The 27,767-nt window shown below is 40.3% G+C and overlaps 1 pseudogene; it reads left to right on the forward strand.

Annotated features, from left to right (window-relative positions):
- LOC134207034 (probable cytochrome P450 6a21) overlaps positions 1–27,357 on the forward strand; it is a 37,936-nt pseudogene extending 10,579 nt beyond the window's left edge.
- Positions 27,358–27,767: the final 410 nt, after the last annotated feature.

The following is a 27,767-nucleotide window of genomic DNA, read 5'->3' on the forward strand; positions in this document are numbered from 1 at the left end:
ACAGTAAATTTGGAATTCCAATTGGAACATTTCCCGTCTTTGTTTATAGTGTCTTTAGTGGGAACCATGCGATCTGTATAATCTGGGCTGCGAGAATCAGCGAAAAATGCACCCGGAAGATTTTGTTTACAAATCACAGGGGGAAACATCCGGAAAGCAGCGGGAATGCTTCCGGACGCGTTCGTTTCATGATGGTACGCTTCGAATCAACAATCCCCAGCATTCAGAGGCCATTCCAATGCGGGAACCATGCGATCTGTATGTTCCGGGCTGCGAGATTCAGCGAAAAATGTATCCGGAAGATTTTGTTTTCAAATTACGAGGGAAACATCCGGAAAGCAGCGCGAATGCTTCCGGACGCGTTCGTTTCATAATGGTTCGCTTCGAATGAATGATCCCCAGCATTTAGAGGCTGTTACAATGTGGGAACCATGCGATCTGTATAATCTGGGCTGCGAGAATCAGCGAAAAATTCAACCGGAAGATTTTGTTTACAAATCACAGGGGGAAACATCCGGAAAGCAGCGGGAATGCTTCCGGACGCGTTCGTTTCATGATGGTACGTTCGTTTCGAATCAACAATCCCCAGCATTCAGAGGCCATTCCAATGCGGGAACCATGCGATCTGTATGTTCCGGGCTGCGAGAATCCGCGGCAAACGCATCCGGAAGATTTTGTTAACAAACTACGGGGGAAACATCCGGAAAGCAGCGGGTATGCTTCCGGACGCGTTCGTTTCATAATGGTTCGCTTCGAATCAGCAATCCCCAGCATTTAGAGGACATTCCAATGCAGGAACCATGCGATCTGTATGTTCTGGGCTGCGAGAATCAGCGAAAATGCATCCGGAAGATTTTGTTTACAAATCACGGAAACATCCGGAAAGCAGCGGGAATGCTTCCGGACGCGTTCGTTTCATGATGGTTCGCTTCGAATGAACGATCCCCAGCATTCAGAGGCCACTCCAATGCGGGAACCATGCGATCTGTATGTTCCGGGCTGCGAGATTCAGCGGAAAATGTATCCGGAAGATTTTGTTTACAAATTACGGGGGAAACATCCGGAGAGCAGCGGGAATGCTTCCGGACGCGTTCGTTTCATAATGGTTTGCTTCGAATGAATGATCCCTAGCATTACGAGGCTGTTACAATGTGGGAACCATGCGATCTGTATGTTCTGGGCTGCGAGAATCAGCGAAAAATGCATCCGGAAGATTTTGTTTACAAATCACAGGGGGAAACATCCGGAAAGCAGCGGGAATGCTTCCGGACGCGTTCGTTTCATGATGGTACGCTTCAAATCAACAATCTCCAGCATTCAGAGGCCATTCCAATGCGGGAACCATGCGATCTGTATGTTCCGGGCTGCGAGAATCAGCGAAAAATGCATCCGGAAGATTTTGTTTACAAATTACGGGGGAAACATCCGGAAAGCAGCGGCAATGCTTCCGGACGCGTTCGTTTCATGATGGTACGCTTCGAATCAACAATCCCCAGCATTCAGAGGCCATTCCAATGCAGGAACCATGCGATCTGTATGTTCCGGGCTGCGAGAATCAGCGGAAAACGCATCCGGAAGATTTTGTTTACAAATTACGGGGGAAACATCCGGAAAGCAGCGGGTATGCTTCCGGACGCGTTCGTTTCATAATGGTTCGCTTCGAATCAACAATCCCCAGCATTTAGAGGACATTCCAATGCGGGAACCATGCGATCTGTATGTTCCGGGCTGCGAGAATCAGCGAAAAATGCATCCGGAAGATTTTGTTTACAAATTACGGGGGAAACATCCGGAAAGCAGCGGGAATGCTTCCCGGACGCGTTCGTTCATGATGGTACGCTTTGAATCAACAATCCCCAGCATTCAGAAGGCCATTCCAATGCAGGAACCATGCGATCTGTATGTTCCGGGCTGCGAGATTCAGCGAAAAATGCATCCGGAAGATTTTGTTTACAAATTGCAGGAAACATCCGGAAAGCAGCAGGAATGTTTCCGGACGCGTTCGTTTCATAATGGTTCGCTTCGAATCAACAATCCCCAGCATTTAGAGGCTGTTCCAATGCGGGAACCATGCGATCTGTATGTTCCGGGATGTGAGAATCAGCGAAAAATGCATCCGGAAGATTTTGTTTACAAATTACAGGGGAAACATCCGGAAAGCAGCGGGAATGCTTCCGGACGCGTTCGTTTCATGATGGTACGCTTCGAATCAACAATCCCCAGCATTCAGAGGCCATTCCAATGCAGGAACCATGCGATCTGTATGTTCCGGGCTGCGAGAATCAGCGGAAAACGCATCCGGAAGATTTTGTTTACAAATTACGGAAACATCCGGAAAGCAGCAGGAATGCTTCCGGACGCGTTCGTTTCATAATGGTTCGCTTCGAATCAACAATCCCCAGCATTTAGAGGACATTCAATGCAGGAACCATGCGATCTGTATGTTCCGGGCTGCGAGAATCAGCGAAAAATGCATCCGGAAGATTTTGTTTACAAATTACGGAAACATCCGGAAAGCAGCAGGAATGCTTCCGGACGCGTTCGTTTCATGATGGTACGCTTTGAATCAACAATCCCCAGCATTCAGAGCCACTCCAATGCAGGAACCATGCGATCTGTATGTTCCGGGCTGCGAGATTCAGCGGAAAATGTATCCGGAAGATTTTGTTTACAAATTACGGGAAACATCCGGAGAGCAGCAGGAATGCTTCCGGACGCGTTCGTTTCATAATGGTTTGCTTCGAATGAATGATCCCTAGCATTTAGAGGCTGTTACAATGTAGAACCACGCGATCTGTATGTTTTGGGCTGCGAGAATCAGCGAAAAATGCATCCGGAAGATTTTGTTTACAAATCACAGGGGCAACCATCCGGAAAACAGCGGGAATGCTTCCGGACGCGTTCGTTTCATGATGGTACGCTTCAAATCAACAATCCCCAGCATTCAGAGGCCATTCCAATGCGGGAACCATGCGATCTGTATGTTCCGGGCTGCGAGAATCAGCAAAAAATGCATCCGGAAGATTTTGTTTAGAAATTACAGGGAAAACAAACGGAAAGCAGCGGGAATGCTTCCGGACGCGTGCGTTTAAGTATGTTTGGATTGAGCGCGCGTCTGATTCCTTGATGGCGGTCGCAGTATGTTTTTGAGCTTCAACGCTATAGTAGAATGAGCGCTCGTCTGAGTCCAGAAGGACGAGCGCAGTGTCGATATGAGTTCAATATGGTAGCACTTATGTGATGATAGTGGATTGAGCGCTCGTCGGATTCCTTGAGGGTGGGCGCAGTAGCTCAATTTGATTGCTCTAACGAGATAGTAGAATGAGCGGTCGTCTGGGGACGGTCGCAGTGTCGATATGAGTTCAATATGGTTGAACTCATGTGATGATAGTGAATTGAGCGCTCGTTTGAGTCCGTGAAATTGGTCGCAGTGTTGAAATGAGTTCAATTTGATTGCAGTTAAATGATGATAGTGGATTGAGCGCTCGTCTGAGTCCATGAGGGTGGGCGCAGTAGCATTCTGAGTTCAATTAGGTTTCTCTAATGAGATTATAGAATGAGCGCTCGTTTTAATCCTTGGGGGCGGTCGCAGTGTCGATATGAGATCAATTTGGTTGCACTTATGTGATGATAGTGGATTGAGCGCTCGTCTGAGTCCATGAGGGTGGGCGCAGTAATATTCTGAATTCAATTAGGATTCTCTAATGAGGTTATAGAATGAGCGCTCGATTTAATCCTTGGGGTCGGTCGCTATGTCGATAAGAGTTCAATTTGGTTGCACTTATGTGATGATAGTGGATTGAGCGCTCGTCTGAGTCAATGAGGGTGGGCGCAGTGTCGATATGAGTTCAATTTGGTTGCACTTATGTGTTGATAGGGGATTGAGCGCACGTCTGAGTCAATGAGAGCGGGCGCAGTGTCGATATGAGTTCAATTTGGTTGCACTTATGTGATGATAGTGGATTGAGTGCTCGTCTGAGTCAATGAGGGCGTCTGAGTCGATATGAGTTCAATTTGGTTGCACTTATGTGATGATAGTGGATTGAGCGCTCGTCTGAGTCCATGAGGGTGGGCGCAGTGTCGATATGAGTTCAATTTGGTTGCACTTATGTAATGATGGTGGATTGAGTGCTCGTCTGAATCCACGAGGGTAGGCGCTGTGTCGATATGCCTTCAATTTGGTTGCACTTATGTTATGATAGTGGATTGAGCGCTCGTCTGAATCAATGAGGGCCAGCGCAGTATCCATATGAGTTCAATTTGGTTGCACTTGTGTGATGATAGTGGATTGAGCGCTCGTCTGAGTCAATGAGGGTGGGCGCAGTGTCGAAATGACTTAAATTTGGTTGCACTTATGTGATGATAGTGGATTGAGCGCTCGTCTGAGTCAATGAGGGTTGGCGCAGTATCTATATGAGTTCAGTTTGGTTAAACTTATGTGATGATAAAGGATTGAGTGCTCGTCTGAGTCAATGAGGGCGGGCGCAGTATCGATATGAGTTCAATTTGGTTGCAATTATGTGATGATAGTGGATTGAGTGCTCGTTTGATCCAATGAGGGCGGGTTCATTATGAGTTGATAGTGGATTGAGCGCACGTCTGAGTCAATGAGAGCGGGCGCAGTGTCGATATGAGTTCAATTTGGTTGCACTTATGTGATGATAGTGGATTGAGCGCTCGTCTGAGTCAATGAGGGAGGGCGCAGTGTCGATATGAGTCAATTTGGTTGCACTTATGTAATGATGGTGGATTGAGTGCTCGTCTGAGTCCATGAGGGTGGGCGCTGTGTCGATATGAGTTCAATTTGGTTGCACTTATGTGATGATAGTGGATTGAGCGCTCGTCTGAGTCAATGAGGGCGGGCGCAGTATCCATATGAGTTCAATTTGGTTGCGCGTGTGTGATGATAGTGGATTGAGCGCTCGTCTGAGTCAATGAGGGTGGGCGCAGTGTCGAAATGACTTAAATTTGGTTGCACTTATGTGATGATAGTGGATTGAGCGCTCGTCTGAGTCAATGAGAGCGGGCGCAGTGTCGATATGAGTTCAATTTGGTTGCACTTATGTGATGATAGTGGATTGAGCGCTCGTCTGAGTCAATGAGGGTGGGCGCAGTATCGATATGAGTTCAATTTGGTTGCACTTATGTGATGATAGTGGATTGAGCGCTCGTCTGAGTCAATGAGAGCGGGCGCAGTGTCGATATGAGTTCAATTTGGTTGCACTTATGTGATGATGGTGGATTGAGTGATCGTCTGAGTCCATGAGGGTGGGCGCTGGGTCGATATGAGTTCAATTTGGTTGCACTTATGTAATGATAGTGGATTGAGCGCTCGTCTGAATCAATGAGAGCGGGCGCAGTATCCATATGAGTTCAATTTGGTTGCACTTGTGTGATGATAGTGGATTTAGCGCTCGTCTGAGTCAATGAGGGTGGGCGCAGTGTCGAAATGACTTAAATTTGGTTGCACTTATGTGATGATAGTGGATTGAGCGCTCGTCTGAGTCAATAAGGGCGGGCGCAGTGTCGATATGAGTTCAATTTGGTTGCACTTATGTGATGATAGTGGATTGAGCGCTCGTCTGAGTCAATGAGGGCGGGCGCAGTATCGTTATGAGTTCAATTTGGTTGCACTTATGTGATGATAGTGGATTGAGTGCTCGTCTGGGTCGATGAGGGCGGGCGCAGTATCGATATGAGTTCAATTTGGTTGCAATTTTGTGATGATAGTGGATTTAGCGCTCGTCTGAGTCAATGAGGGTGGGCGCAGTGTCGATATGAGTTCAATTTGGTTGCGATTATGTGTTGATAGTGGATTGAGCGCACGTCTCAGTCAATGAGAGCGGGCGCAGTGTCGATATGAGTTCAGTTTGGTTGCACTTATGTGATGATAGTGGATTGAGCGCTCGTCTGAGTCAATGAGGGTGGGCGCAGTGTCGATATGAGTTCAATTTGGTTGCACTTATGTAATGATGGTGGATTGAGTGCTCGTCTGAGTCCATGAGGGTGGCGCTGTGTCGATATGACTGCAATTTGGTTGTACTTATGTAATGATAGTGGATTGAGCGCTCGTCTGAGTCAATGAGGGCGGGCGCAATATCCATATGAGTTCAATTTGGTTGCACTTGTGTGATGATAGTGGATTTAGCGCTCGTCTGAGTCAATGAGGGTGGGCGCAGTGTCGAAATGACTTAAATTTGGTTGCACTTATGTGATGATAGTGGATTGAGCGCTCGTCTGAGTCAATAAGGGCGGGCGCAGTGTCGATATGAGTTCAATTTGGTTGCACTTATGTGATGATAGTGGATTGAGCGCTCGTCTGAGTCAATGAGGGTGGGCGCTGTATCGATATGAGTTCAATTTGGTTGCACTTATGTAATGATGGTGGATTGAGTGCTCGTCTGAGTCCATGAGGGCGGGCGCTGTGTCGATATGACTTCAATTTGGTTGCACTCATATAATGATAGTGGATTGAACGCTCGTCTGAGTCCATGAGAGTGAGCGCAGTGTCGATATGAGTTTAATTTGGTTGCACTTATGTGATGATAGTGGATTGAGCGCTCGTCTGAGTCAATGAGGGTGGGCGCAGTATCGATAGGATTTCAATTTGGTTGCACTTATGTAATGATGGTGGATTAAGTGCTCGTCTGAGTCCATGAGAGTGGGCGCTTTGTCGATATGACTTCAATTTGGTTGCACTTATGTGATGATGGTGGATTGAGCGCTCGTCTGAGTCATCACATATGTAAGTGCAACCGAATTGAACTCATATCGACACTGCGATATGAGTTCAATTCGGTTGCACTTATGTGATGATAGTAGATTGAGCGCTCGTCTGAGTCAATGAGGGTGGGCGCAGTATCGATATGAGTTCAATTTGGTTGCCCTTATGTAATGATGGTGGATTGAGTGCTCGTCTGAGTCCATGAGGGTGGGCGCTGTTTCGATATGACTTCAATTTGGTTGCACTTATGTAATGATAGTGGATTGAGCGCTCGTCTGAGTCAATGAGAGTGGGCGCAGTGTCGATATGAGTTCAATTTGGTTGCACTTATGTGATGATAGTGGATTGAGCGCTCGTCTGAGTCAATGAGGGCGGGCGCAGTGGCGATATGAGTTCAATTTGGTTGCACTTATGAAATGATGGTAGATTGAGTGCTCGTCTGAGTCCATGAGGGTGGGCGCTGTGTCGATATGAGTTCAATTTGGTTGCACTTGTGTGATGATAGTGGATTTAGCGCTCGTCTGAATCAATGAGGACGGGCGCAGTATCCATATGAGTTCAATTTGGTTGCACTTGTGTGATGATAGTGCATTTAGCGCTCGTCTGAGTCAATGAGGGTGGGCGCAGTGTCAAAATGACTTAAATTTGGTAGCACTTTTGTGATGATAGTGGATTGAGCGCTCGTCTGAGTCAATAAGAGCGGGCGCAGTGTCGATATGAGTTTAATTGGGTTGCACTTATGTGATGATGGTGGATTGAGCGCTCGTCTGAGTCAATGAGGGCGGGCGCAGTATCGATATGAGATCAATTTGGTTGCAATTATGTGATGATAGTGGATTGAGCGCACGTCTGAGTCAATGAGGGCGGGTGCAGTATCGATATGAGCTCAATTTGGTTGCAATTATGTGTTGATAGTGGATTGAGCGCACGTCTGAGTCAATGAGAGCGGTCGCAGTGTCGATATGAGTTCAATTTGGTTGCACTTATGAAATGATAGTGGATTGAGTGCTCGTCTGAGTCCATGAGGGTGGTCGCAGTAGCATTCTGAGTTCAATTAGGTTTCTCTAATGAGATTATAGAATGAGCGCTCGTTTTAATCCTTGGGGGCAGTGATTCGTACAGTACATTTTTGCTGCTATTATCATATCACATTGTTTGTACCAGACAGAATGTTGCACAACATTCTCTTGTGACAATTATAGTGTTGTAGACACATGCCATTCATGGCAATGAATGTATTACCCGCGAGTCGTTCGTATCATGTGACAATATTCGTGCCGCCTGTGAATGTATCGCTATCTATTATGATGGTAGTGCAAAATGAATGTTCTGAGCAGTCATAAAGGTATGATGCTTATAGAAAAAGTAAATTAATAAACAATTTGTTTCGTTTGGCTGCTTTGGGGCCGCATACTTATTAGGTAAAGGCTTATGGCGGGTGGGGTAAGAGCAAAAAATAATTTATAACGAAACAATTTTTCATAGGGGAGGAGGTTCAAACCCCGGAGAATTCACTTACGTACTGAGTGTATCGTCATTTTATATTCCGAGTATAGATTTTTCAAAACTATAAATCGTCAAACGATGAGACACTTCTTATATATTTAAAAGCTATTGCTGATCTGAAAAAGAACGTTTTTACAGGCTTAAAAATCATTTAAATAATTTAATACATATTTCAGCTATTCGAACCAGATTTATTTTTAACCTGTTTTTATTATCTATAGATTATAATCTAAATAAAAAATGATACATATCTCCAGATATATTTCAAAAAAGCACTAAAAACCAATATAATAACAATAAAAAAGGGTCGTACCTGTGATAAGCAATCTTATTTTCTTGGTTGAACTACATTTTTTATTTCAAAATTTTGATTCTTTTTTTGTTGAAAACCCAGGTTGGGGAAACTGGGGTAATAAGCACCCTCGGGGCAAAACGAACCATTTGCATTTTTGAATACATTTTCAGTAGTTTTTCCATAGTATTTACTAGAGCGCATGTAGTACGAATCTCTAACTAGCGATCCAGTAGTAAACATTAATGAAAATATTCCTGCATCGCTGAATATGCCAAAAAGTCGTTTTGCCCCGGGGGTGCATATTACCCCAGTTACCCCTAATTCCACTAGCGGTGATAATGCCTTTGTCCAAACAATCGATGCATTCCAACTATAATTGCCTACCTTAAGGCGTTTACCGACGCTTGCTTTATACTAAGGGTACGCGATAACACAATTTTTCCTGACGAAACGAAACGAAACGAAATTAGAAATGCAACTGTTGGATCGGAACGAAACGAAACGAAATTCAAATTTTCTTCCGGAACTTCGAAACGAAACGAAATCCGAGTCCATTTGATTCGAAATTTTACGAAACGAAACGAAATTTAATTTTTTTCCGCGAAATTTTTATCAAATAGTTTTTTTTAGCATTCTATAAATAGCATTTAAATAGCACATAAATAGCTATAAATAGCATTTTTTAGCATTCTAATGCAAAAAACGAATAAAAAATATCCGCAAAGAAAACAATTTTGTTTCATATTTTTAGAGCCAAGGTCCTAGATAGATAAATATTTTTCAATTGTTTTGGTGTATGAATGCGTCATTTTATCCACGGATCAATGCACTTTGCAATTACGGAGCCTTTCGGGGATGCAACATAATGATTTCATTAAAATGAAAATTTTAAAAACATGAATGGAACACTGATGGAGAAACGAACGAGTCTGTTCTATTTTGCTCCAGATTAGAACTAGAATAGTGATCGAAAATTTGGAATGAAAATGAATCACTACTCATTTCTCTCTTAGGGCAAAATTAGCAATGCTCATTTTGAATATGAATCTGAAACATTTATTTGCCCAGCAGCTGTTCTAGATTCATTTTTATACCAGCCAACTGTCAAAAACTTAAAACTGGCATAACGCTCAGTTCTATTTTCTGCAGATTTGAACCACGAATGAATCACGAGTTTCAAATATTTTGGTGTATGAATGCGTCATTTTATCTACGGATCAATCCACTTTGCAATTACGGCGCCTTTCTTGGCAGCAACATAATGATTTCATTTAATTGAAAATTTTAAAAACATGTTTTGGGGAAACCAGCGAGTTTGTTCTATTTTGTTCCAGATTCAAACTAGAATAGTGATCGAACATTTGAAATGAAACTGAATCACTACTGATTTCATTCTACATAATTGTTACCCAAATGCCATAGGGAAAATCTGGCTTAGTTTTACAAAAGGACATAGGTAAGTAACAGATAATTTTGGATCTATTCATTATTTTCAAAAGCATGCCCCTCACCTTAAATAACGTGAGAATATTCATCGCTTAATATCGCTCAATGTTCCTCCGCATCACGGCACTATAGATCGTGGTAACGGAATGATTGATAGAAGCATAAATCGTAACCTGATTGCAGTTCAGGATAGGGATCCGTTTATTGATAATATGTTAGTCACATATGCTGAAGTCGTAGTAAACGCTAAATGTTAACTTAGATTTTTTGATGTGAGAACGAACGTCGTCAGCACAAACAGCATACTTCTTGAAAAAATATCAGCACAAACACTTTCAAACACTTTGTATAAATTAGCGTAAACCGTTCATCTTTCTTAAATCTTTTACTTGCTGTGTATATGCAAATCGAGTTTTCATATTATTTTAATTATTGTTCATTTCGGGTGGCCAATACCCGGAAAATAGGAAATTAAACTTAAAAATCCCAAAATCCGCGTAGCTAACCCAATATAAATCCTAAAAAAATTGAGCTCAGGGTATAATTAACTGTATTATTTTCAAATATTTAGCTCCATTGGTGATGCATTCATCACCTTCAAAATTATATTCCATTCGTTTCATTTGTGACACATATTATGTCGCATAGAAAAATGTCACGGTAGCTCATGACTTTTTTTCTGTCATGCTACAATAATTTGTGTTACATGACCGTCATACATGCAACACGTGACCATCAACAGATTTACAGTTCAAGACAGTACATTTTAATCCACTGCTTGGGGGCGGTCGCAGTGTCGATATGAGATCAATTTGGTTGCTCTCATGTGATGATAGTGGGTTGAGTGCTCGTCTGAGTCAATGAGGGCGGAGGCAGTATCGATATGAGTTCAATTTGGTTGCAATTATGTGTTGATAGTGGATTGAGCGCACGTCTGAGTCAATGAGAGCGGGCGCAGTGTCGATATGAGTTCAATTTGGTTGCACTTATGTAATGATGGTGGATTAAGTGCTCGTCTGAGTCCATGAGGGTGGGCGCTGTGTCGATATGACTTCAATTTTGTTGTACTTATGTAGTGATAGTTGATTGATAGTTGTCTGAGTCAATGACTGCGGGCGAAGTATCGATATGAGTTAAATTTGGTTGCACTTATGTGATGATAGTGGATTGAGCGCTCGTCTGAGTCCATGAGGGTGGGCGCTGTGTCGATATGACTTCAATTTGGTTGCGCTTTTGTGATGATAGTGGATTGAGCGCTCGTCTGAGTCAATGAGGGCGGGCGCAGTATCGATATGAGTTCAATTTGGTTGCACTCATGTGATGATAGTGGATTGAGCGCTCGTCTGAGTCCATGAGGGCGGGCACAGTAGCATTTTGAGTTCAATTAGATTTCGCTAAGGAGACAGCAGATTGAGCGCTCGTTTGAATCCTTGGGGCGGTCGCAGTGTCGATATGAGATCAATTTGGTTGCCCTCATGTGATGATAGTGGATTGAGCGCTCGTCCGAGTCCATGAGGGCGGACACAGTAGCATTTTGAGTTCAATATGGTTCCTCTAAGAAGATAGTAGAATGAGCGCTCGTTTGAATCCTTTGGGGCGGTCGCAGTGTCGATATGAGATCAATTTGGTTGTAATGCTCGTTTGAGTCAATGAGGGCGGGCAGAGTAGCATTTTGAGTCCATTTAGGTTTCTCTAAGGAGATAGTAGAAGGAGTGCTCGTTTGAATCCTTGGGGGCGGTCACAGTGTCGATATGCGATCAATTTGGTTGCACTCATGTGATGATAGTGGATTGAGCGCTCGTCTGAGTCCATGAGGGCGGGCGCAGTATCGATATGAGTTCAATTTGGTTGCACTTATGTGATGATAGTGGATTGAGCGCTCGTCTGAGTCCATGAGGGCGGGCACAGTAGCATTTTGAGTTTATTTGGTTTCTCTAAGGAGATAGTAGAATGAGCGCTCGTTTGAATCCTTGGGGGTGGTCGCAGTGTCGATATGAGATCAATTTGGTTTTACTTATGTGATGATAGTGGATTGAGCGCTCGTCTGAGTCCATGAGGGCGGGCACAGTAGCATTTTGAGTTCAATTAGGTTTCTCTAAGGAGATAGCAGATTGAGCGCTCGTTTGAATCCTTGGGGCGGTCGCAGTGTCGATATGAGATCAATTTGGTTGTACTGCTCGTTTGAGTTCATGAGGGCGGGCACAGTAGCATTTTGAGTTCAATTTGGTTTCACTAAGAAGATAGTAGAATGAACGCTCATTTGAATCCTTGGGGCGGTCGCAGTGTCGATATGTGTTCAATTTGTTTACACTTATGTTGTAATAGTGGATTAAGCGCTCGTCTGAGTCCATGAGGGCGGGCGCAGTATCGATGTGAGTTCAATTTGGTTGCACTGATGTGATGATAGTGGATTGAGCGCTCGTCTGAGTCCATGAGGGCGGGCACAGTAGCATTTTGAGTTCAATTAGGTTTCTTCATGGAGATAGTAGAATGAGCGCTCGTTTGAATCCTTGGGGCGGTCGCAGTGTCGATATGAGAACAATTTGGTTTAACTTATGTGTTGATAGTGGATTGAGTGCACGTCTGAGTCAATGGAGGCGGGCGCAGTGTCGATAAGACCTCAATTTCGTTGCACTTATGTGATGATAGTGGATTTAGCGCTCGTCTGAGTCCATGAGGGCGGGCACAGTAGCATTTTGAGTTCAATTAGGTTTCTCTAAGGAGATAGCAGATTGAGCGCTCGTTTGAATCCTTGGGGCGGTCGCAGTGTCGATATGTGATCAATTTGGTTGTACTGCTCGTTTGAGTTCATGAGGGCGGGCACAGTAGCATTTTGAGTTCAATTTGGTTTCACTAAGAAGATAGTAGAATGAACGCTCATTTGAATCCTTGGGGGCTGTCGCAGTGTCGATATGTGTTCAATTTGTTTACACTTATGTTGTAATAGTGGATTAAGCGCTCGTCTAAGTCCATGAGGGCGGGCGCAGTATCGATGTGAGTTCAATTTAGTTAAACTCATGTGATGATAGTGGATTGAGCGCTCGTCTGAGTCTATGAGGGCGGGCACAGTAGCATTTTGAGTTCAATTAGGTTTCTTCATGGAGAGATAGTAGAATGAGCGCTCGTTTGAATCCTTGGGGCGGTCGCAGTGTCGATATGAGAACAATTTGGTTGCACTTATGTGTTGATAGTGGATTGAGTGCACGTCTGAGTCAATGGAGGCGGGCGCAGTGTCGATATGAGATCAATTTGGTGGCACTCATGTGATGATAGTGGATTGATCGCTCGTCTGAGTACATGAGGGCGGGCACAGTAGCATTTTGAGTTCAATTAGGTTTCTCTAAGGCGATAGTAGAATGAGCGCTGGTTTGAATCCTTTGGGGCGGTCGCAGTGTCGATATGAGATCAATTTGGTTGTACTGCTCGTTTGAGTTCATGAGGGCGGGAACAGTAGCATTTTGAGTTCAATTAGGTTTCTCTAAGGCGATAGTAGAATGAGCGCTCGTTTGAATCCTTGGGGCGGTCGCAGTGTCGATATGAGTTCAATTTGGTTGCACTCATGTGATGATAGTGCATTGAGCCCACGTCTGAGTCCATGAGAGCGGGCACAGTAGCATTTTGAGTTAAATTTGGTTTCTCTAAGGAGATAGTAACATGAGCGCTCGTTTGAATCCTTGGGGCGGTCGAAGTGTCTATATGAGTTCAATTTGGTTGCACTCATGTGATGATAGTGGATTAAGCGCTCGTCTGAGTCAATGAGGGCGGGCGCAGTGTCTATATGAGTTCAATTTGGTTGCACTCATGTGATGATAGTGGATTAAGCGCTCGTCTGAGTCCATGAGGGCGGGCACAGTAGCATTTTGAGTTCAATTAGGTTTCTCTAAGGCGATAGTAGAATGTGCGCTGGTTTGAATCCATTGGGGCGGTCGCAGTGTCGATATGAGATCAATTTGGTTGTACTTATGTGATTATAGTGGATTGAGCGCTCGTCTGAGTCCATAAGAGCGGGCACAGCAGTATTTTGAGTTCAATTTGGTTTCTCTAATGAGATAGCAGATTGAGCGCTCGTTTGAATTCTTGGGGCGGTCGCAGTGTCGATATAAGATCAATTTTGTTGGACTGCTCGTCTGAGTCCATGAGGGCGGGCACAGTAGCATTTTGAGTTCAATTAGGTTTCTCCAAGGAGATGGTAGAATGAGCGCTCGTTTGAATCCTTGGGGGTGGTCGCAGTGTCGATATGATTTCAATTTGGTTGTACTTATGTGATGATAGTGGATTGAGCGCTCGTCTAAGTCCATGAGGGCGGGCGCTGTGTCGATATGACCTCCATTTGGGTGCACTTATGTGATTATAGTGGATTGACGCTCGTCTGAGTCCATGAGAGCGGGCACAGTAGTATTTTGAGTTCAATTTGGTTTCTTTAAGGAGATAGCAGATTGAGTGCTCGTTTTAATCCTTGAGGCGGTCGCAGTGTCGATATGAGATCAATTTGGTTGTACTGCTCGTCTGAGTCCATGGGGGCGGGCACAGTAGAATTTTGAGTTCCTTTGGGTTTCTTTAAGGAGATACCCAGTCAACATTTTTATACTTATTGCTATTGATATAGGTCATCATATACACATAAGATATTATGTATATAATGCACCGAATCGCTATATACCTACTAAAGTGGAGGCCATATACGTACGAAATAAGGACTATCTCGAGTTTTCATTAACATTTATACGACTTAGTGAATATTTGAAAAAATAAATGGTAACAACCCTGTCTCGAACATTTGACCTCTGGAACTAAAGGCTGGTGCTCTACCCTTGCGCTACTCAGCAACTCTTGAAAAGCAGCAAAATTTTGACAATCATAATCTAGATGGAGATTTATTATTTACAAGAGCTTCAGTGTACGATATGAACTACATTGATACGATTCAAATGCCTTGTTGTTGTACTGCACAAATGTGGCTTGAATCGTATATGATAACAACTTATGATTATCCTGATAATGTTCGTACATAACAACGATTGCGTATCATTCCAAACGATTCAACCCACGTAGAAACGATTCTGAAATGTCAACATCAGTAATGTCTTTCATCGTGTTTACTTTCGAACTGTGTTTACAGCTCAATTACATTTTAGTTGTTCGATGTTAGTGCAGATATTGAGCGATAATAGTTGGCAGCAAAAAATTACACCAGCAATAATCGGAATTTTGGCAAATCGGATGGAGTAAAGTAAGTAATTTTGAAATTAATTTAATCAGTAAGGTTCAGTGGTTCAGTGCTCAACACGCAGAAGGTGAAAGCTATATACGTACAACGCACATCGGTATATGATTTGCATGACAATATTTGTATACATAAACGATATTTCCGATTTGATCCGATAAAACTGATATTGTTTATATAGGTTTATGACTTTCATAAACTCAATCGTAAATATTACATACGCAGGTCTCATATACAATATTATTCATATTTTAGCCTTCTTTATAAGCAGTCATATACGAATTTGAAAGAAAATAGCAATATATGCGATACAATTTATCATTTCATATACGATATGTGGTTTACTGGGTAGTAGAATGAGTGCTCGTTTGAATCCTTGGGGGCGGTCACAGTGTCGATATGCGATCAATTTGGTTGCACTCATGTGATGATAGTGGATTGAGCGCTCGTCTGAGTCCATGAGGGCGGGCACAGTAACATTTTGGGGGCCGTCCAGAAACCACGTGGTCATATATGGGGGGGGGGGGGGGGTTTGGAAAATGACCACGATAAGCCACATGGGGGCAGGGGGGGTGTTGCTCTCGAACCACGTGGTTTTTTTTTAACACGAAAATTTTTGGTAAATAACAATAGCGGTGTAAAAAATACAAATCATCAAAATTTAATGATTTATTCATTAAATGCAAAGCGCATCTTAGGGCCGATGCCCACGTAGCGTCTTTTCAACTCAGTGTTAAAAAGAATTTAGCATTAAGCATCGAGAAAACCCGGTAACGCAGCGTCGGTCGCAACGCCGATGCATATCTGAGTTATTTGGCCAACTTAGCTTTAGATCCTATTTCCATAAAAAAAAATAAACGAAAAAGCAGGTTGCGTTTCAGTCTCAATTTTCACCAAAAAAAATTGGGAGAGAAAAATGGAAAATTTTTTTTTTAAAATTCCGCCGCAGATGGTTTTTGGCATCACGCCGCCGACACTTTTGCATCAGCGGACTACAGCTACAATTTTGAAAACTGTTCATGTTTTTACAATAATTCAAGAAAAATCTTCAAAAGAATGTCTTGTGGATATTCAGGAAAAATCCAGTAAAAAAATTTCCTGTAAAAACTTTGACCTTACTTCATACAATCCTGATAAAGTGCTAGCATTCAGAATGTTTTTTGAACAATCTCTGGTAAATTTTGCTTGTAAATTTTGCTACAAATTGGTCATGAAAAAAAAAACAAAACATCTCCAGTGTGAATGCTGAAAAAAATTCCATGTGAATTCTGTCTGAAAATTCAAAACAGTCTCGTGGGAAATACATATAATTTTCAGTGGAAAAAAATGTTCATGTTTTCATATATTTTTTACATTCTAATGAATTTCTTCGACAAGTTCTTCCGAATCTTCACCAGAAATTCTATTTCATTTCCAAAATAAGTTTTTCGAACATTTTAGGGAGTGCACTTCAAAATGTTCAGTCTCCAGTTAGCCTTACGAGTGTGGTGGTCCAAAGGACCCCGTGCGGTCATCAACAATAATTACGCGTTACCTCATGAACGGTTGAAACTAATGTGCCTTTATTAACGATTTTTGAATACAGGGTTACCTACGGGAGACAGTCGAAGCCAGTGTAATTAGAGAAGGCCATTGATGACATCGCAACTTAGTAATCGGTACACTAAATGTGTGCATTGCAATTTGAGGTCTCAGACTAGAATTGCTGAGACATCATTCATGTCAACGAACGACTTTGAGCGTTCGTTGTGCATCAATCGAAAGTATGAGAAATTATTGAAGGGTATGATGTCATGTGTTATGAACATGCCACACGAGCAAAGGCGTAGGATTGCCAATCCGGAGATGACGAGTTCGATTCTCGTTCCTGTCTAGGATGTTTTCGGGTTTCAAACATTGTCGACACCCTAGGTATAATGTATCCTTCGTACTTGCTACACAAAATATATAATCGTACAATTGCTGGCATTTAAAACTTTCAATTTACAACTGAGGAAATGCTAATAGAATAAACTAAGTTGAAAAGCAGACCAACTTCCAGTTGGAATATAAAGCCATAGAAGAGGAAGAAGACTTCTAAATTTTTCAAGAAAAAATCTGAATTTTCATGAGAAATTAAATAGCCAATGCCACATGAAACACTTTGATATTACCGTTGATTTTTTGTTTTTGGATTTTTGTTTTCAAATTTGGAATTTTGAAAAGAAATTTTTTAAGCTCTTTGTAAATTCTATCACATTTTTTAAATTTTCCAAATATTTTTTTTATTCGAGGCATTATTTAGAATTTCCACGGAAGAGTCTATGGATTATCTTCAAAAAATACTTTGGATTTATAAAGAATAAATCTTTAGAATTCTCAAGGTTCGTGTTTTTTTTAATTTGCACCATAAATTCTTCAAAAATTCATGGGAATTTTCATTCTTTTTCGGAAAGTCATTTTGATTTCTTTGTAGGTTCAGCTAAACATTGCTTTAAATCTTTACCATGCAAAGAAGCACAAGAAATGATTTAAAAATTTTAAGGAATTTTCACATCAGAAAATCTTTAAAATTTTGATTTAATTTTCTAATGAATTCCTATTGGAATTGCTTCTAAAGTACAACCTTCACAAGTACTACAAAAGTGCAATTTTTTTTGTTATTTCCACTTGTAAAAACATCGAAATATCCTCGGGAAATTCATTATTGGTGTTTTAGATGAACTTTTTTTCGATTTTGTACTGGAAAATCTTAGGAATTTCCATCGGAAATATTTTGGTATACTCCAAATAATTTCTTTTGGAAATAAAAAAAACTGCTGAAAATTTCTAAGCTTATTTTTTGAAAAACGAAAAGAATTTCCATTGGAAATTTAGAAGAATTTCCTTTGAAGATTCATTAAATTTGCACAGGATTTTGAAAAAAATCTTTAGAGATTCTGTAAAAAAGTAAGCTGAATTTTTTTTCTAATTTATACCGGAAGTTCTTCGGAATTTGATGTTTATTGGAATTTTCATCGTAAATATGCATTTAGGATCCTTTACGGATTCTTCTAGTTCTTCAAAATCTCGAGGTGAACTAGCCTTGGGCTAAAAACCTCTTTAATAAAGATTATAATAATAATAATAGTTCTTCAAAATTTCTACCGAACCTTTATTAGGAACTCTTCCACAGAATTTCGAAAACAAAAGTCGAAAACAAAAGAATTTCATCTAACTATTCTGAAGGGTTTCCCTTGCAACTCCAGAATAATTATTCTTGAAAATTAGGAAGATCTTGGAATTTAAAATTCATCCAAGCAATAAATGTAGGCAATTATTTAGGATCAAGAAGCCTAGTTCTTATGATATTGAATAATTAGGCTAATTGATCGAAAAATTTAATAATGCACCTAATTAGAACATTTAGGTGCATTTTTAAATTTTTCGATCAATAATGCACAACATTCTAGTAGTGCGTATGAAAAAGGTTATGACATAGAGAAGTTTGCATCAACATGAAATTCTAAATAAAATGCTTTTTAAATTTATAAAAGGGTCTTAGAACTAAGATGAGTCCGACGATATGAAAAAAGTGGCAGTGTTCCAGAAAAAAACACTCCAATTCCTAAAACAATCTAGGGTAATAAATAGTGTTATAATAACGATTGAAATTGATTTCCAAAACTAACCTCACCGCCTTCAGGAGGGATGGGTCATATATGTCCAGCGTTTTAGATTGTCTATTAAATCACAAAAGAGAGCTAGACCACCATTTTCTTCGGTAAAATTGTTCATCTAGATCTTGGTTTTACAGAAAAAATATGGGAGCTCAAATTTGACTGACCCTGAAAACTCAGTTATCCGAAACTTTGGGAAGATTTCTGATTCTAAGAGCATGCAAATGAAGTTGAAATGTTTGAATCATTCTGAACACTCAGATAAGATGGGTCATCCTGAACGTTAAGCCAGTGATTGCTCTCAAGTTCAGCCCACGACTTCTCGGGTGATCAATCATGACATTTGTAATGTCCTCATCATCGGTATGTACCCAATCCGATGAAATAAGCATATGATCCTAATTTCCATTAACATGAGATCTAAGAGACAAGGTACCCAAAATTATCTTGAGTCAACATCAAGCTGCACAATGACTATGACTTTTTTGGAGGGCCTAAGAAGCACTGGGTTTACGGACTTGAATGATTAAGAAGTTCAAACATTACGACTTCCAGGACGTTTTTTAAAACCTAAAATTTTTGCACAACCTAAGTCGAGTCAATACGAGACACTGAAGACGGCCTTACTGTTAAGGTCGAAATACGTATCTGTCCAAGGTACAATGAAGTGGTGGAATGGAATTTTACGAATTCGTCTTATGACAACTAAAGACATTCCATTAAAAGCTCAACATATTTTTTTTTAACTAAAAAGTCTGTAGTAGCTTGAACAAATAACAATTGTCATATCAACCCAATGGACCTAATGGGATATTATATCATACATCATTCATAATTTAGTTAATTGGATAAATCGAATGATCCGAACTCCAAAATGATAATTGATCTATAATACATTCATTCTTCTATGAGTCGCTTATGAAAGGACCATTGACTGAAACATATTCGAGATATGGAATAGAAGTTCCTTGGGAAATTATTCGAAAGACATCAGAGTGACCGAGAAAATATGTTTAGTATGGCATCATTGGATTCCACGAGTCAATATCAAAAAAAAAATTTCAATGAAGAATTAGAAATTTTGAGAGATGAGCCAGCTCTAGATTATTTATTAGAGAAAAAATAGAAATTTTCCATAATAGAATTGGAAATTGCCAATAAAGAAATCAGGTTATGAGTATTAAATAAATATAGAATTACTGCAAATAATGCAAAATTTCCATAAACAGTTGAAAATTTTCCACAAAACAATAATAAATTAGCACTTGTAAAAGCAAAAATTGCAATTATGTATTTAAAAAATCACCAATAAAGAAATTAAAAATGTAGGGATATTTTGGAAAATTTCTAAAACATTACAAATTTTTCTCGAAATTTTATAACATATTCGCGAGTCCGCATTTTTGGTATCCTCTTGATGCATCGAAGGTATGCGAGTTCTAGATAACCTAATACCTGATACACATTACAACATGATAACATCATAAAAATCTTCGAAATAATGAAAATTTATAATTTCCATGCTGGGTTTTAGTTTGATTTTGAATCAGTTGAAATTGTCCATCTTCAAAATTGATCGGATTAACCATATGTTTTAGTTACATAGGGTTTTTTCTAAAAAAATTGCACTTGAAAAAAAAACCACGTGGTCAAAGGGGGGGGGGGAGGGGGGGTCCGCCAAATGACCACGATAGACCACATGGGGGGAGGGGGGGTTGAAAATCTTCAAAAATATGACCACGTGGTTTCTGGATGGCCCCTTGAGTTCAATTAGGTTTCTCTAAGGCGATAGTAGAATGAGCGCTCGTTTGAATCCTTGGGGGCGGTCGTAGTGTCGATGTGAGATCAATTCAATTATTTTAATAAACCTAAAATTTATTTCTTATTTCAGCAATCGTACACTACTTTTTAATAACATTTACTAACCGTCTCATAGTTTTAATCCACAATAAATAGAAGTAGATTGTTAGAAACCCGGAAAAAATTTAGAAAAAAGTGATATTGTAAAGACCTCAGCTATTAGCAGCAGGACTTTGCGATTTCGTAGAACCTTCTTATAGTTGGGAAAATCATATTTGAAAAGAATTTTTTCCTCTAATTGAATATTAAAAGGTTTTCTGGACTTGAAGATACAAAAGTTGAAAGTTTAATCATACATCGTGGAACCAATGCTAACAGAATCCTGAATTGGCATCAAAACATTTTCACTTGGTTGAAAACCAAAAATATGTGAAGTGTGATAGTACGGTTTTTTTGTTCAAGAAGAAACACGTTGGGGACATAGGAGGAGGGGGTCAAAATCTACAAAAAAAAAGTGGATTGCTCTAGTACTTAGTAGAGACATAAGCCATTCAATTAATTCTTTCATAAAAATAATTTATTTTTGATTAAAGAAGTTAAGAAAATTTTCAATGAAATTGTTATGCGGATACATTCAGTACAAGCAAACATGTATATATTTTCTACATTTCTTCCGAAAAAAGGCACAATTTCCATCGTGGTATACATGGCCAGACCCCTCTAAGATAATTCTCATTGCCACATGGTTAAATTCATCTACCCAAAATGAAGTTCAAAGAAGTCGAAATTAAGTTCAATTCCCTTAATTCTGGATCGTTGCTGGGGGAAGCCAAATTTAAGTCGAATGGGTCAGCCTGAGCTTTAGTATTTGATTTTAGTATTTGATTTGAGTTTGCGTTTGATCATGTGTAGAAAAGTATCTGAATTCTAAGTTGTTTCCACCTAACGAAAGGTTTGAATAGGTTCAAAAAACCTAAGTTTGAGATAAACCCCTTCAACCCAATTCTTAATTCCCCATCGAACTGCTATCGTTAGGTGGTTTACTTTTTCTGTTTCTGATATCACCGGGTGGAATGAGACAACTAAAACAACTCAAAATTTAGGATGTTTGATCGATCCGTGTATAATAACCATATTTCATCATATTGCTTTTGGAAATGTTAATTTAAAATGAACAAATCTATTAACAAGAAAACAAAACTTTTTTTGTTTCTTTATTTTTGTATCTTTATTAAGAAGACTTTCAGCCCTAGGCTGGCTCGACTCCAATAAATCTTTCTTAAATTCAATTTCATGTAAAATGTGAACAGTACTGCCCATGATATCATGATTGACGTAATAACCTTTCAAAATTTCAGCTAATTTAACTTACTTTCGCATTTACTACGGTAATTCAATCGTTGTAACATCAATAAGTTGCATGTCTCAAACCTCATTTAAGTTTTCACGGGTATTCGACAACTTTTTGTTTCCTGGACGAGTCTACTGGATACCTTGCGTGGGCGCGGCGTTCATAGTGACTTGAGCGCTTGCCAGAGCCCTATGATGGCAAACACAGCACGAGTTTGAGTCTAAATATGTTGCACTGAGACGTTCATAGTGACTTGAGCGCTCGCCAGAGTCCCATGAGAGCGGACACAGCATGAATTTGAGGACAAAATTGTTACTCTGAGACGTTCATAGTGAATTCAATACCTAATTTCCATAACGACTTATCTGCTTTTGTAAATAAAGATCCAAACGTCGATTTGACGAATCTGATGTCACTTCCACGCTAACCATCACCATCTACACGTAAGTGAAGGCTTCGGCTACCGGTTATGGTGTTGGTTTGCGTGGGAGTGCCATTAGATTTGTCAAATCGGCGTTTGAATCTTTGTTTACAAAACCAGATAAGTCGTTTTGAATTTGTTATTGAATCGAGTGCCCCCCAGAGTCCCATAAGGGCGGACACAGCATTGTTACTCTGATTCGTTCATAGTGACTTGAGCGCTTATCAGAGTCCCATGAGGGTGAACACAGCATAAGTTTGAGTCTAAATCTGTTGCACTGAGACGTTCATAGTGAATTGAGCGCTCGCCAGAGTCCCATAAGGGGGAAAACAACATGAATTTGAGTACAGGATTGTTACTCTGAGACGTTTATAGTGAATTGAGCGCTCGCCAGAGCCCCATGAGGGCGGATACATCATGAGTTTGAGTTCAAAACTGTTGCCTTGAGACGTTCATAGTGTCTTGAGCTCTCGCTAGAGCTCCATGAGGGCATGCCTTGAGACGTTCATAGTGTCTTGAGCTCTCGCTAGAGCTCCATGAGGGCATGACTCAGATTCGATTTGATTACAATTTGGTTACTTGTAGGTGCTCATAGTTAAATGAGTGATTTTCTAAGTCCCATGTGGGTGGACATGAATTTGATTTGAGTACAATTCGGTTACTCTGAGGCTTTCATAGTGAATCAAGCGATCATCTGAGTCTCATGAAGGCGGACACAGATTCGATTTGAGTACAATTTGATTACTCTGAGCCTGAGGTGTTCATTGTGAAATGAGTGATCATCTGAGTCCCTTGAGTGGGCGGACATAGATTTGATTTACTCTGAGGCCTTCATAGTAAGTTGATAGATCCTTTGAGTTTTGTAGTGCGTGACATAGAATCAATTTTAGTACAATATGTTTGATTCGAGGCATCCATAATGAGCTCAGCGAACGTCTGAAACCCATGAAGTTAGACACAGATTCCATTTGAGTACATTATGGTTACTCTGAGACCTTCATTGTGAGTTGGGCGGTCTTGTGAGTCATGTGAGGGCGGCCTTAGTAGCAATTGAGTACAATTTAATTGCTCTAAGGCATTCATAGTGAATAGTTTGTTTTGGTCGATTGATGAACATTTAAAATTAAAATTTAAGCCGGTACACCTTATTAGTTTTGATTTTACCGTGACACACCACGATAATAAATTTGTCTTGGCTTAGACAACGGACAGCACTCTCATGCAACACTTTTGTTGATTAGTGATAAATTTTCCGATGCCGAAAAAATCTTTTTTACTAGGGTAGGAATCAAACCGACATTTCTCAGCACATGCCACTAGACGATTGAAGTTGCCCAGAAGCATTTTTAAACGTCCAAAACACATGGGCGTAAAACTGTTAATGAAGTAAAGCTTAGGTGTGTGAAAACAAGCATTTTTATGGAATGTTTTTTCAATGAAGATAGGGGGAAAGACGGTTTTGGCAGGTTTTGTTCTATTATTGGCAGGGGGGTTTTTGTCGACCGAATTTTATGAAATTTGGCCACAATATTCTTTGATATGCAAAGAATGTTTAGGCCAAATTTGAGCATAATCAGTCATAAAAAACCCTGCCAATAATAGAACAAAACCTGCCGAAGCCGTCATTCCCCCTACCTAAATTTGTGGAGACGAAACTTAAAAAAAAGAAAAAAATGTCGGGTGCAGGCGAAATTCAACGGACGCGGACGTAAAGACATTTGTTCAGTTTGTTGAGCTGAGTCGATTGGTATATAATACTATGGGTCTAAGAGCCTTTTATAAAAAGTTCGTTGTCGGAGTGAAATGATAGCCTTTCTTTACAGCAAATGATCAGAGTCCAAAATTTTCCTAAAAGCATTGCAAATTAGTGAAAATATCTTCAGAAGTTTCGATACTGGTTTGAAGCTATTTCAAAAACGCATTCTAAGTTGGCGGTATTTCCTTTAGAAAATGTTTTAATGATATGAGGTAATTAGAAAGGCTAGCTTGTCAAAGTTAGGCATTTCGTATGAAAAACAACCTTTGTTGAGGCAGTCATCAATTCGAGGCGCGTAGGACCTCTAAATTAAGTAAAAGTTTTCTATAATTTTTTTTAGATAAAAATGCATTGGTATTAAATGGGGGCGATTTAAATAGACAATAAAAACTTGACTTGGACAGAGGGCGGAGTGATCAAGAAAAAAATAATCAAATATTCAATACAAAGTACAGTTGAAATTTCGACCAATGTTTTACTCATCAACATAATTGTTTTTGAAAGAAGTCGGCACATAAACCTGTAAAAATCATAATACGATGCATTACATTCAATTAATTTAGAAAGCGAAATTTCATTGGTATTTTGAAAACTATAGGAGTTTCGTTCCATCACAGTCTATATTTTGAAGATCCTATTTCATTAGAATTTCACTTTCATTCTAACATGCCAATTGAACTCGAGTAAAAACGATGCACGCGCCACGAATGATCGATTGACCAACTAATGATTATTTGAATTGACCAGTAAATCAGTAAACGATGGGAATTTGAGGAGTGTTATGTCTGTTTGTCTGTGCTTTACATATGAATTCTTGTTTATGCAGATGTATATGACACATCAAACTAATATCTGGTGTTACTCTGGCGGTATTACGCGTTTTGTTTGATCTAGAATAAGTATTAAATAAGTAAAAAAAATTTAAATTGAATTTATTCACATTTAGGCGTGGGGCGCAATTTTCAAATCAATAAAGTTTGATGGGCGGATTTTCCAAGGGGCGCAAAATTTTAAATGTATGAGTAACCAGCTCATGATTTGCCATGACAGCACTGGGTAAAACTAAAATGTCCCCTTCCACAGGTTCCCCGGGGCCAATCCGTAGATCCTGGAAGCGGTCAAAGCGGTCAATGAACCATTTTATATTCATACTTCGCTTCCTGGTCGAAAACCATGAAAAAAGAGCCGTCGAATGACTGATTTGGTACTAAAACTTAAATGTCCCCATTCACAGGTTCCCCGGGGACATCCCAGCAACTCCAGGTTCCGTTTATTCAATTGGTTTTTCATTCTTGACACATTAGAGGCCTTCTAGAATAAAATCATAGTGGACTATTTAACAAAAAGCGAGATTCAAATGAAGTTGTGGCCTGCCCCTTTGATAAGTATCGATCGGAACCGATTTTAAAGAAATGGCCATATCTCACTTGATTCTGGTCCGATTCTAAATCTCAATATATGGTTCCAATCGGCAAGAGTCCTACTTCATATGTGGTTACTAATATTATTTAATTTCTAACCTCCACCTCAAGTTTACGGTTTTGAACCTACCTTCGAAAAACCCGGAATATCTCCGGAATCCAGTGGCCATATTCAGTTCCATGGACATACCGTCAAACTGCATTAATTTTCTAGTTCAGGCATGCCTGAATTGTCAAAATCGGATGATAACTAAGGTAGTTACAACACATCTAATTTTACCCAAAATTTACCAATCCTAAATATTTTGTCCATCCCCTGTATCATTGTAAATCGTTTACCTTCGTAGAAGGCTTCTTGGTGATATTATTTTTGCCACTTATAAACTCGATAATGGCGTCAGCTGCTCGACCACTGCCCTGATACTTGACGTGGTACCGCTGGTCGTAGCAGTAGTTGTAATCAGTACTGGCATTGACGATCACGATCTGCATGCAATCATTATTTGTTTTCTCTAAGAAGATCACGAAGTCCTGTACTGCAAACTCTAATCATTTTAATTTTTTCGATCAAAGCTCTCTATGCATCCGTGGAAACAGTTTGCACGCAGATGACCAAATACGTCAAAAGAACGTGCAGGATCTCCAATGAGATGAAAGAACTTGGTGATAAATTTGACGGATGGGCGCAGTCATCTTCGGTGCTGATGCCCAGTCATTCATTCACGAAGACGCCGAAATCAGAGATATGGGTAGTAAACTGATGGACTCATCCTCTCGTTCGCATTGAAGATGGCCGTAATGACTGTTCTCCCGAGCGTTGCCAAATTAGTTAAAATGAGTCTAGTGTCTAAGCCTCGTGAGGAGTTTTCATCAACTTAATGGGCGAAGCGATTTGTCACCGGGAAGAAAGTAACGAAAAGCACTTAGATTTCCTGGTTTTCTAACAACACTGAAGAAAGATAAAAACATTACCAAGCTGGACAGCTGCCCACGAGTTACATTTTCCTGGACGGAAACGAGACTTCAGTACAACTCTTTCACTGAACTTGTACGAACTGGCGAAGCAACCGGAAATTCAAAAGAAGCTACGAAAAGAACTACTCGAGGCACGAACGACGATGGAACTATCTCCCTGAAACTCTTTCACAGCTACCATTCCTAGAGCAGGTGTTCTGCGAGGGACTACGCTCTATGGCCGTCTGTGACCTTCATGTCCAAGGTTTGTACCAATCCCATCGAGCTGGAACTGACCGCCCGAAAAGTACCATCGAGAGAGGAACCTGTGCCATCTAGCATCTGGTCGCTTCATCGTGATCCGCACTACTATGACGATCCTCTCGTTCAAGCCGGACCGTTTTGCACCGGAAGGGTGGATTTTCCATACCGGGAGAAGGGATGCTACATGCCCTTCGGGGACGGTCCCTCAATGTCTGGGGATGCGTTTCGGGCGGATGCAGGTCAAGCGCGGTATCTACGAGGGTGATTCGCAATTTTGAAGTCTCGATTGCCGATCGCACCAGCGATCCGTTGAAAATTGTTTCATCTCCAGCCATTTCGCTCGGCTTGAGTGGTATTTGGTTGGATTTTAAACCAATTGCATCGTAGCTTAGGAAAACTGATAATTATAATTATAATTATTATTATATTATATTATTTTTTATTATTTTTTAATAGAAGATTCCGTTAGGGGCCGTACATTAATTACGTAAGCATTTTTTTTTTCATTTTTCAACCCCCCTTCAACCATGAAAGATTTTTCCCATACAAATCATTTTTATTTTAGATCAACATTTGAAAGGGCGTAACAGTCAATTGATTCTTCTGATCCTTCTTCATATATAGCTATATGTGGGGCGAAGAATCAGAAGGAATAAACTGTTACGCTTTTTCAAATGTTATCTAGATTATATGGAACGTAAGAAAATGGCGGACCCCTCTCCTCCCCCATAAGTGCTTACGTAATTAGTGTACGACCCTTAGATTTTTTTCTAGAATATAGTTGTTTCAGAAAAGATTATCCATATAATGTGATGACTATGATATTTTGTTTCTATTTTGCAAATACCTATGTTGTAGTTGTTAGAATATATACTTATTACTTATTACATACTTATTTCAATAAAAAAGCAATATTCGACACATGTTTATAGTCTCATTTATTGTTTACATAATCAATTTTGTTTCA

Source organism: Armigeres subalbatus, chromosome 1, assembly GCF_024139115.2.
Source record: "Armigeres subalbatus isolate Guangzhou_Male chromosome 1, GZ_Asu_2, whole genome shotgun sequence".
Lineage (NCBI taxonomy): Eukaryota > Metazoa > Arthropoda > Insecta > Diptera > Culicidae > Armigeres > Armigeres subalbatus.